Genomic DNA, 11,164 nt, shown 5'->3' on the forward strand with positions numbered 1-11,164 from the left:
ATGGCTCACAGGCCCAGCCGCTCCGCGGCATGTGGGATCTTCCCGAACCGGGGCACGAACCCGTGTCCCCTGCATCGGCAGGTGGACTCTCAACCACTGCGCCACCAGGGAAGCCCCAAGAAAGGTATTTTTAAACATGTCTTGGAGGAAGGGCAAATACAAATCTACTAACCCAAATCACAAAATTTCTAAAAAATTTTTACATAAAAACATACATATCAATATCTATGAACTATAATAGAATACATTGAAAGTACTGATCAGAGGAGAATTCATATCTTTACATATTATATCAGTAAATGTGAAGAAATTATAGTAGTGAATTAAATTCCAACTCAATGAGAAAACAAACATAAAGTGAGCCCAAGGTAAGCACCAGGAAAGAAATAAGACAAAATCAGCAATTCAAGAGGTTAAACACAGAAAAAAATAGCAAAATTAATTAGTAAATAAAAATGATTTTCTTTAAAAAAACTAAACTAGGTAACATAATTTTTTAAAAATACTGAACATAAATATGCAAATTCAGAAATACTTATAGGAGATTGTTAAAACAAAACCATAATAAAAATTATAAAGAATATTTTGCAAAATTTCATACATATAAATTTTAAAGCCTAGATAAAATACATGATTTTCTAGAAAAAATTTATCAAAATTGACTCCAGTAGAGGTATAAATCTTAAACAGATCAATTTCTATGGAAGTAGAGAAATATATCAAAGAACTACCCACAAAAGAGACAAGGTTCAGATAATTTTATATGGAAATTCTTTTACCCTTCAAAGATTAAATCATTTCAGTGTCATTTTTTTTTTTAACAATGCAAAATCTGACTGTGGTAAGCAGAATTCTAAGACAGTCCCAAGAGTTTTGCTTTCTAGTGTAAATGCACTGTAAAATTCCCTTCCCTTTGTGTGGATATAACCTGTGAATAAGATATCACTGCAGTGATCTTGTCATGTTTTATGGCAGAAGGGGATTATCCTGGGTAGGCCTGACCTAATCAAGTGAGTGTTTTAAAAGAAGAGTTTTCTCTGGCTGGTTGGTGATGGAGGAGATAGAGGAATGTGCTCTTGTGTGTCTGGGTGAGAAAGAAGCAGCTCCCATGTCCTGAATGTCCCATGGAGGTCATGTGATGAGGAGCTGTGGGCAGCCTGGAAGAGCGGAGAGTGATCTCTGGCTAACGGAAGGAAAATGTGGACAGAGGTCATACAGCTGCAAGAAAATGAATTCTGCCAACAGGTTGAGGGAGCTTGGAAGCAGCTCTTTCCTTAGTCAAGCCTCCAGATGCAGCTTGCTGACACCTTGATTTCAGTTTGTGAGTTCCAGCATAGAGAATCCAGCTACTGTGGGCTGGACTTCTGATCCTCGGAAACTATAAGACAATAAATTTGTGTTAAGTAATCTGCTAAATTTATGGTGATTTGTTACATAGCAGTCGAAAACCAATACACTACTCAAACACAATACTAAATTGGGATAAACTGACCTTCTGTGTGTCCAAGTGTGACTCCCTGAAAAAGACAATGCAACATCACCTAAGCAGTATCCCTGTCAAAACTTTTCTAACCTGAGGCTATGTATGAGCAACTAACCAGACAAATCCAAATTGATAGACACACCCCAAAACAACTCATCTGGTTTTCTCAGAAAATTCTCTCTCATGAAAAAAAAAAGTAGAAAAGTGTTCTACTTTAAAAGTTTAAAAGAGACTAAAGTGGCATTTCAATTATACACAATGTGCAATCCAAGCAAGGCCAAGAAAAGAAGTCTATCAAAGGCATAAATAATATCGGTATAACACAACATAAATGTTAGTGACATAAATGAGAAAATTTAAATACGGGCCCTATAGTAGATAATGCTACTTTGTTAGTATTCAATTTTCTGAGCCTGACCATTGTACTATGGTTATGTAACAGAATGCTGTCATCTTAGACAACATGTCATAAAGTTTTTAGGAGTGAATTAGTATTCTATCTGTAAAATGCCTCTCAAATCGTTGAGAGATAGAGGAGAAATTAATGTAGTAAAATGTTCAAAGATGGTGAGTTCAGAAGTATGTATGAACGTTCATTGCAGAACCCTTTCAATTTTAATAACTTTTTCTGTACATCTGCATTTTAAAAAATAGTGAATAAGGAACAATATTTGCTGATGGCTTTAGGTACATGCATTTTAATTAAAAAGTATTTCCTTTATTCATTTGGCTCACTGTAAGTTTTTTTTCCAATAAGAAATGAGGACTGAATTTAATAATCTTTTGGTATCCTCAAGATAATCAATTAAGTAATTCTTTTTTAAAACAGGTAATGAATGAAAAACATAAATAAATTTTCTAATTGTAAAACATCAATGTATTCTTTGAGTAAATTATTCTCAGCCATGGGAGATTAATCTGGTGGATTGATTTGCTATTGTGTTTTTTCTTTTGAGTCTTATTCACAAATGAGATTGCCTTCTAATTTTTTTCCCTCCTATCTTTATTCATTGTTTAAAATCAGAATATGAAAACCAAATAGAAGTTATTAAAAAGCTTTCCAGAATTTCTTTTCTTTTTGTTGCCTGTGCCCACCAATAGATCATAGCACATTAAGAACAATGACTCTTCTTCATTACTTTTAATCCTATTAATGCCAGGTTCACATACTGTTTTTAATAAAATTATATTGGAAAAAAAAGAATGAGGACAGGTATGTGGGATGGGATATGGAGATTGGAAAGCCTGTTATGAGATAATTTTAATAGTAAAGGCAAATGCCTAAACTGACAGAGAAAAGGGAAGGACCGGTGGCAATGTTTAGTTCCCTCTGGTGATTTGATTGATACAATGTGGAGGAGTAGTTGAGAATGATTCCAAGGTTATTTCTGATGTTCCATTTTCAGACACTAACAACAAATGTTGTACTTTTACCTAGTTATATTTTGACTTATATATTCTTTAGCTCTAAATTTATTCTAAAGGACAGATATATATTTTACTTGATAATTTATGTAAAAAAAAATCATAATTTCCTGCGATTCCTCCAACATCCCTATGAAGTAAACAAGGCTGAAGTTGTTAGTTCCATTTTGTAGATTATAAAATTGAGACAAGGAAATTAAGGTATTTGACAAACGCAGAGCAGATGGTGAAGAACCAAATTTAAAGACAGGCTTCTAGATTTTTGGAATTTTTATTTCTTTCTGCCATGTTGTTATGGGTTGAACTGTGTCCCTCTCATTCCCACATGCATATATTGAAGTCCTAAGCTCCATACCTCAAACTAGGGCCTCATTTGGAAATAAGGTGATTATGGATGTAACTGATTAAAATTAATTCACACTGGAGTAAGATAAGCATCTGATATGACTGGTGTCTTTATAAAAAGGGAAAATTTGGACAGAGACACACCCATAGGAAGAGCTCGTGAAAAGATGAATGTGGAGATCAGTGTGATTCTTCTTCAAGCCAAGACCTGCCAAAGACAGCCAGCAAGCCACCAGAAGCTAAGGACATGGCTCAAAACCTCCCTCACAGCCCTCAGCAGGTACCAACTCTGCCAACACCCTGATCATGGATTTCTATTCTCTAGAACTAAGCGACAATACATTTTTGTCATTTAAACCGCTCAGTTTGTGGTACTTTGTAACAGCAGCCCTAGTAAATTGATACATATATCTTGCTATACTTTCAGGTAGGAAATGATAATGATCAAAATTAAATACATACATTTTATATTTTCTACTTCACTCAACTTTCATATATGTTATGATTATTTAAATCTAATCCCATATGCTGGAATGATGTAAATAGCATAGAAAAGCAATTTAATTTAAACTTTATCTCTGATCCAGATAGACAAAATTTAAACTTACTGAGGAAAAAATCATAATTGATCATGTCTTTTATGCAGCTATACTTTTGCCAAACCGACATCTTCTTCATATATAATTATAACAGATCATGAATCCTCAAAGTTTCCACTTATCATGTGGGTTTTTGAAATTAAAATATAGTGATAACTTTATTTCTATCTATGTAGAGGTACAATTAATATTCTGTAAATGATTCAGCCTAAGTAGGTCACATGCAATATTTGGGAAATACTTATATTAAATAATGATTCTTTGTTTATTTAAATTTAACCATATTTCCCTCATTTTGTTTGGTACCCCTAGAGTATCTCAGCTAATAATTTTTGGCTACAAGTGCATAAAACCAGAAGAATCAACAAATGACCTGCACTGCATTGCACTAATTCTTTTGCTGCAAACAACGTGAATATGTTTTTCATATTCCCTCAGCAAACGTAAAGGCTAATAGTACATTTATGTGGAAAATGTCAATATAATAAGCTCACATTAAGTACAGTGCTAAGCATGGTGTGGAACACCCATATTTAATTAATGAGTAATATTATCTATCTTTAATGATTTGAATATTCAACAGAAATGGAACATTTACAGTATATTTATAGAATGTGGTTACAAAAAACAGCCAAAAGTCACTAAACTTTCATGAGGGTAGAGGAAAAATACCAAACTTATCTACTCAATCAGTATACCAGTAAGTTCTGCAGGTTATATTCTGTGCCTAAATATTTTTATAATATATATAGCTAAACTCCCTTTTTATGCATCAAAATGCCCTAGAATATTTCCTGCTTTCTTTTGTTTTACAGTTACCTCTATATAAAGTGCTCTTCCTTCAAATTCAAGCCTGTGTCTTTCTTAATATCTCCAGACATTCTGCGTAGGCAGGATTCTTAGATAAACCCCAAATGAGTCAACTTCTTGTATTATTCCCTCCCTTGACTGTGGGCAGAGCGTGTGACTTGCTTCTAGACAATAAAATATGACTAAGGTAATGGGATGCCGTTCTCATGATTAGCAGCCTAGAGCAAGAGATTCTCCTGCAGGCTTTGAAGAAGTCAGCTGCCATGTTGTAAGAGAGGCTCTGTGAGAAGGCCGCAAAACAAGGAATTGGGGACCCCTAGGGGCCAAGAGCCCTAGTTGACAGTCAACAGAAAACAGGGACCTCAGTCCTACAACTGAAAGTAAATGAATTCTTCCAACAACCAAGTGTGTTTGGAAGAGGTCCTTGAGCTCTAGAAAGGAATGCAGCCCAGTTAAGACTTGCATTGAAGCCTTGTGGGACCCTGAGCAGAGGTCTCAGATGAATGATGCCTGGACTCCTGACCCTCGGAAACTGTGGGAAAATAAATATATGTTGTTTTAAGTCACCAGTTTTTGGTAATTAGAAAACTAATGCATGCTACCTCACCTACAAAATGTCTACCTTTTTTCACATTGCTTCTTCTACTGCAATGACTCCATATCCTATCCCCCGCTTCTGCCTACTTACTTTTACTTACCCTCTGGATTCACATCATGTGTCACCTCTCAGAAGACTACTGTGACTTCCACTACAGAATAAATTAGGTTACATGCCTATGTCTTCCCATGATAATTGTATACACTTTTTTACATTTTATTTTAATGGGTTTCCATATGAGGCTCCTAAATGAAAGAATTATTCTTTATTCTTTTTTCACCACATTTCTGAGTTAACATGTTTCAACATGTTTTATACTTTGTGCCAGGATCATGTTGAAACAACTTTCTTACATTATAAGACATCAGATTGGATGGATGGAAAAAAATTTTAAAATCTGAAATAAACTCAAAATAATAAATTTTAATTATGCTTTTTGGTCACAAATATTGAACCAAATCTATAAATTTTAGCTGAAAATTTCTGGAAACACCTATAATAGTAACCTTAGTATAAATGACTTTTTTTGTCATAGGACTAGTTTTAGATCTAATGAACATTATTTTGTCATTTTTGTACTTCAGGTCATGAGATATGTCAAAGAGATATGTAGTTAACTTGATCAATAACTTCACTGCTCTCTTTAGTGTCATTATATTGATTATATTTTGGGCTTTAACTCCATTTTATCATATTACAGGTAGGACATTTAAAGAAAATACGTGTCTCCCAAAATATGCATATAACACAGGATATTTAAATGTCTAATTTATTCTAATCTGATATTTATATCACACAAAACTATCTCACATTAGATACTAATTAAAGACCTTTATTGATCTTTTAGAGAGCAATTATGGATGATCATGAGCAGATGTAAAATGAACTATCTTTAATCTTATAGCGATTGCATTGGTCAGCATAAAGTACTTTGTAGCCATCAATTCAGTAGAACTGGGTCTCATAACATAGTCATTTCATTTGGCAAATTATAAGATGGTATGCTATTAATGTTGACTAGATTTCAACCAAATGACTATGTAGATGTGAAAGTCTTAATATCCTATTAGCAACCCCATGATTCATCTAGTCCCCTGGGCTTGTTTCTAATCATAGCTTCTAAAATTAAATGTAATATTGGAATGTTGGAATGTACATATAAAAAATTTAACAAATTGAATCTTGAATGGTTGAAATATATACTAGGTAAAAGCTCTCTTGCAAATGATAATTTATTTTCATGTACCTATGAAATCCATTTATTACATTCAGCTTAAAAATATACACACCCCTTTTATAGCTGGCAAATCTGCCAGTGAACAATTATGTTTGCCAGTAAAGTATGTTATCTGAGAATAAACATAAATAAGCTTGTAAAAAGTACAATCTATTAGTAAAGTGTGTCTTAAAGGATTAGTGTGCATCTATATTACATCTAAATGTTGATTCTTATTACGGAGGAGATTATTCAAGTACGATAACCAAGAGGATAAGGGAGTGAAAATAAATTATAAAAGGTTTCTATCCTAGCAAAGGCATAGCTTTATGAATATAATGGTGGAAATATCTCTATTAATATTTGAATAATATGAATTAAAATTTTGAAGAATCATTCAGAATAGTCTTAAAATAAAAACAGTATTGAACAGTGGTCACATACCTTAAAAAATTCTTACCAATAGATTCAGGTACTTCAAATAAAATCTGAGAACCATAATAATATAACATTTTTCTGTTCATCTTTATCCACTCACAGTCAAGCTTGCTAAATGTGAAACATAATAGGGAATATACAAAGGATAATTCATATAAGCTTTTATCTTATGCTGAGAAGATAAAAGACTCCAGTTTGACAAAGACAGTGGTGGTATAAAAGTATGTATTTTAGTAACAGACTTTGCAATTATTTCTTCCCTCTAACACCTGGAAATTAAAATAATTTATTATAAATATGTCTAATTCTATGGTCTTACTATTGAGACTTACAGGAAAATATTTTTTTAAAAAGAAGAACATATAATAATTCATAAGAAACTATTTGCTAAATCATGATTGATTTATATTCCATAAAATCAGTTTATCTTAACTATTACAGATTTTATCTATGTTGTCTTCTCCCCTACAAATTTTGTTGAAATATTTATGTGGCTCATACTACCAAGTCTTTGTGTATAAAATATACTTTTGAAATTAGAGCAATCAGAAAAATGGAAATCTAGAAACTGTTACTTTAAAAAGAAGCAATGTAGTTCAATTTATTTGAGGGAAATAGTAAATAAGTTGTCAATGTGTATAGATGGGTACACTAGTATGTAGGAAGGCTCACAATTAGAAATGAGGATGACCCATGGGTTATATATTGTGGGAGGGTAGACTTTGATTTATGTAGGTTATCACCAATATCAAATAATCTCTGAGCATAAATATTGAATAGTAGTGACAAAAGGAAGTAACACAATATTTAATAGTTGTATGTAGTTTCATGAATATCTTTTTAATAACATCTGATTGGTTTAATTATAAAGGTTATACGGGAAAATTAAACATGGGTATGGTAAAATAAGGATTGTAAACTCCTGGGTAAGTAGTATGTGATTTTCAGTACTTACTAAGGTCAAAAATGTTATTCTAAATGGACACACTTTTGAAATTACAGTGAATAGCATACTTACCTTAGCCAGAAGTTATTGGTTGAAAGACATATGTTCTTTAATAAAATGACCCCCATGGCCAATTTAAAATGTTCCACAGAATTAATTTCCATTACATTAGTGATTTTCAGTGATTCTAAGGAACTTGAATGTTTAAACAAGTGCAGCCTTCATATACATATGAAACCTTCATATATACATAAATATATATAGAGAGAGAGAGAGAAAGAGAGAGAGAAATTTTTCAGAATTCAAGTAATGCAAATTATTTTTGACACCCACTTTGAAAAATGAGTTTTCTCCCCCTTATAGTGATAATACTTGATCACTAAAGTATGGTAGAAAAATGGTATAGATGATCTTATTTGCAAAGCAGAAACAGAGACACAGACATAGTGAACAAACGTATGGATACCAAGGGGGAAAGGGGTGGGGTGGGATGAATCAGGAGATTGGGATTGACATATATACACTATTGATACTAAGTATAAAATAGATAACTAAAGAGAACTTACTGTATAGCTCAGGAACTCTACTCAATTCTCTGTGGTGACCTAAATAGGAAGGAAATCCAAAAAAGAGGCGATATATGTATACGTACACCTGATTCACTTTGCTGTACAGTAGAAACTAACACAACACTGCAAAGCAACTATACTCCAATAAAAATTAATTTTAAAAAACCTAAAAAGAAAAGTATGCTGATCAAATCATTAACTGAGTGAAAACCTATAGTATCCTAACTGCCAATTGTGAAAGAGATTTTAAAGTTTAGTTTTATTTACGATTTTATAAATTCTACTTGTTCTATGAAGCTTCTATGGAGCCAAATAAGATTTCCCATTTATAAATTACATTGTTTATTGCTTAAATCTTTTTTTTTGATCAGTTAAATATAAAATGGCTCCGTCAGTATACAAAACTGCTGCAGAGAAACAGAAACGCTAATGTGGGTATATAACAAGGAGAGGCAAAATTAAAGAATAACATACAGTATTTAAAGTGTAATATGTAGGAGTTATGATTCACCAGCCATCATTCTCTGTGGATAAAGTTCTGTAGTAATGATAGCTACAAGCATGCTTTTCTAATTGGAGTCTGATATTACTCCTAGCACTTTCCAGAAATAATGTGTTCAGTTGAAATTCTGTGTGACTTTTTGTATTTCTTCTAGTCTCTTAAACTTTCTTCGTATATTCTTTAAATTTCCTCTTTGCTTTCTGAGTATGTTTTAGAAATGGATCCAGGTATAGATAAGAGAAAACCCACCTCACTTTCATGCTCCTGAAATTTTTTAGCAAAGCATGTGCTTGGCATATTGCAGTTCAACAAACTAAGAATGTGTCATATCATATATTAAGCAAACTGTGAAGAATTTCTAGCAGAACTGATATGTTTATGAAAATCACCAGTGAAACATTTAAAAAGTCAGATACTGAACAAGTCTATTGAATTGGAATTTTGTGTGAGGGACCCGAACACTTTTGTTTAAAAAAACTAAAAAGCTCTCTGAAGAAGATTATAATGTATGGACAGAATTGAGAAAGTCTACCATGACTGACAAAGCCAATATTGCTTCATTTGTGGATTTATTATAGTAAAAACTATTGAGGAATTTTAAAGTGTTTTATTTCAATAGCTCAGCAGTGAGCCAGTCTTGCCATTAGTACTCTCATTAGCCACCACATCTCATTGATATCACCACTCTATTTTCTGCTAACCAGTCACTTGCTAAGATAATCACTTGCCACTTAAATAATAAATCTATTCCTTTTAGGGAAAGTCAGATAGATTCAGATTACTTCTTCATATACTAAGGACCAATTTCCTTGACAGAAAACATACTGTCATAAATGATATAGATGTCATAAGATGTCATAAAATGTCACAAAATCTTTAGATCAAACAACATCATGTCAATAATGAGAGGACATTTCCAAAGGAAAAGAATGTCAGTGGCTCTTCTCCCATGGTGAAGCTCCTGATTTCCAACCTGTCCTGGATATTCTACTTGGACAACTAGTCACATCCTTCAAAGGATCTGACATATTATATGACTTATCTACCTGGAAAGGAGTCAGAAGTCCCTCTTATGATTTATGGCAGTAGAGTCTGCAAATTCCATTTCAGAGAATTATATAAAGAGTTTAAATAGATATTGGCTTATTCATTTTTGTTTCTAATCCTCACAAAAACATTACCTATGGGATTACATAAACATCAATAAAGTGGCTAAAACTGGATTTCAATTGTTATCAAAGCATGACAGAATTTTATGGGAATTTACTTCTTTTATCTAATTTAATCTAGAAATAATACTGTTTATCCTAAATAATCACGAAGGTCTCACTTTAAAAGAGATAATTTCGATACCAGTCAGTGTAGGCTAAGTCATGCCATGGCAATAGTCATCACCCAAACCTCAGGAACTTCGTACAGCAAAGGTTTATTTCTAGCTTACAGAAAGTCTGGTGTGGATCCAGTCTAGTCTGTAAGGCATTTGACATTTATATTTTCAGCATCTTTGTGATAAAGTCAACTCAGGCTGATAAAGTCCCCAACATTTTGGACTTGTACCATCTAAAAAATTCAGCCTCTTGTATTTGATGTGATGCAGGAAGAGCACTTGAAAGTCTTACATTAGAAATTACCTGTTCTCTGTCATGAGTGACATAGTTCTTATAGTAATTGGGCTCTTGGCAGTAGTCAAATCTCCTAAAATGAATAAGGTGAAAAGACATGGTTACCGGCTTTAGCAAATAAATATACTACATGGGATATACCTATATCCCATCCCAAAAATAACAAAAATTATTTGTTATTTTTCTGAAATTTAAATTTAGATAGCATCTTGTATTTTATCTGGAAATTCTACAGAGAGCCAAATAATATAGAATGTAGTTAGAACTGTTTTGTTATCTTCTTATTGTAATAACGTGAGAGGTAAAAAACCTACAGCATATTTTACTATGACCTTTTCTTCTACTATGAACTCTTCTAATTGAGTTTTGCTTTTAGTTTTTCAAGGCCAGACAAAATATTATGTTATTTTAATTTAGAGGTAGAGATTTAGAGGTAGAGAACCCAACAGTGGATATAGTTTGTGGTACAAATACTTGTTTTTTTCAATAATGTGATTTCAGGAAAATTTCCAAATTCCAGTAAAGGAACTCTCTATATTAGCAAGTGGAATTTCCATTTTTTTCATGTGTTGTAACAGTTTTAAGTGAAATACAAGAGCAATCAGATAATT

The 11,164-nt window shown here is 32.7% G+C and overlaps 1 long non-coding RNA gene across 1 annotated transcript; it reads right to left on the reverse strand.

Moving 5' to 3' along the window:
- Nucleotides 1-1,145: 1,145 nt before the first annotated feature.
- LOC129392443 (uncharacterized) lies at nt 1,146-10,610 on the reverse strand. Its single transcript, XR_008618309.1, has 3 exons — nt 10,563-10,610; nt 8,427-8,465; nt 1,146-1,378 (listed from the first exon to the last, which is right to left on the reverse strand). It is a non-coding gene; the product is annotated as an uncharacterized lncRNA (long non-coding RNA).
- Nucleotides 10,611-11,164: the final 554 nt, after the last annotated feature.

The sequence above is a fragment of the Physeter macrocephalus genome, chromosome 10, assembly GCF_002837175.3.
Source record: "Physeter macrocephalus isolate SW-GA chromosome 10, ASM283717v5, whole genome shotgun sequence".
NCBI lineage: Eukaryota > Metazoa > Chordata > Mammalia > Artiodactyla > Physeteridae > Physeter > Physeter macrocephalus.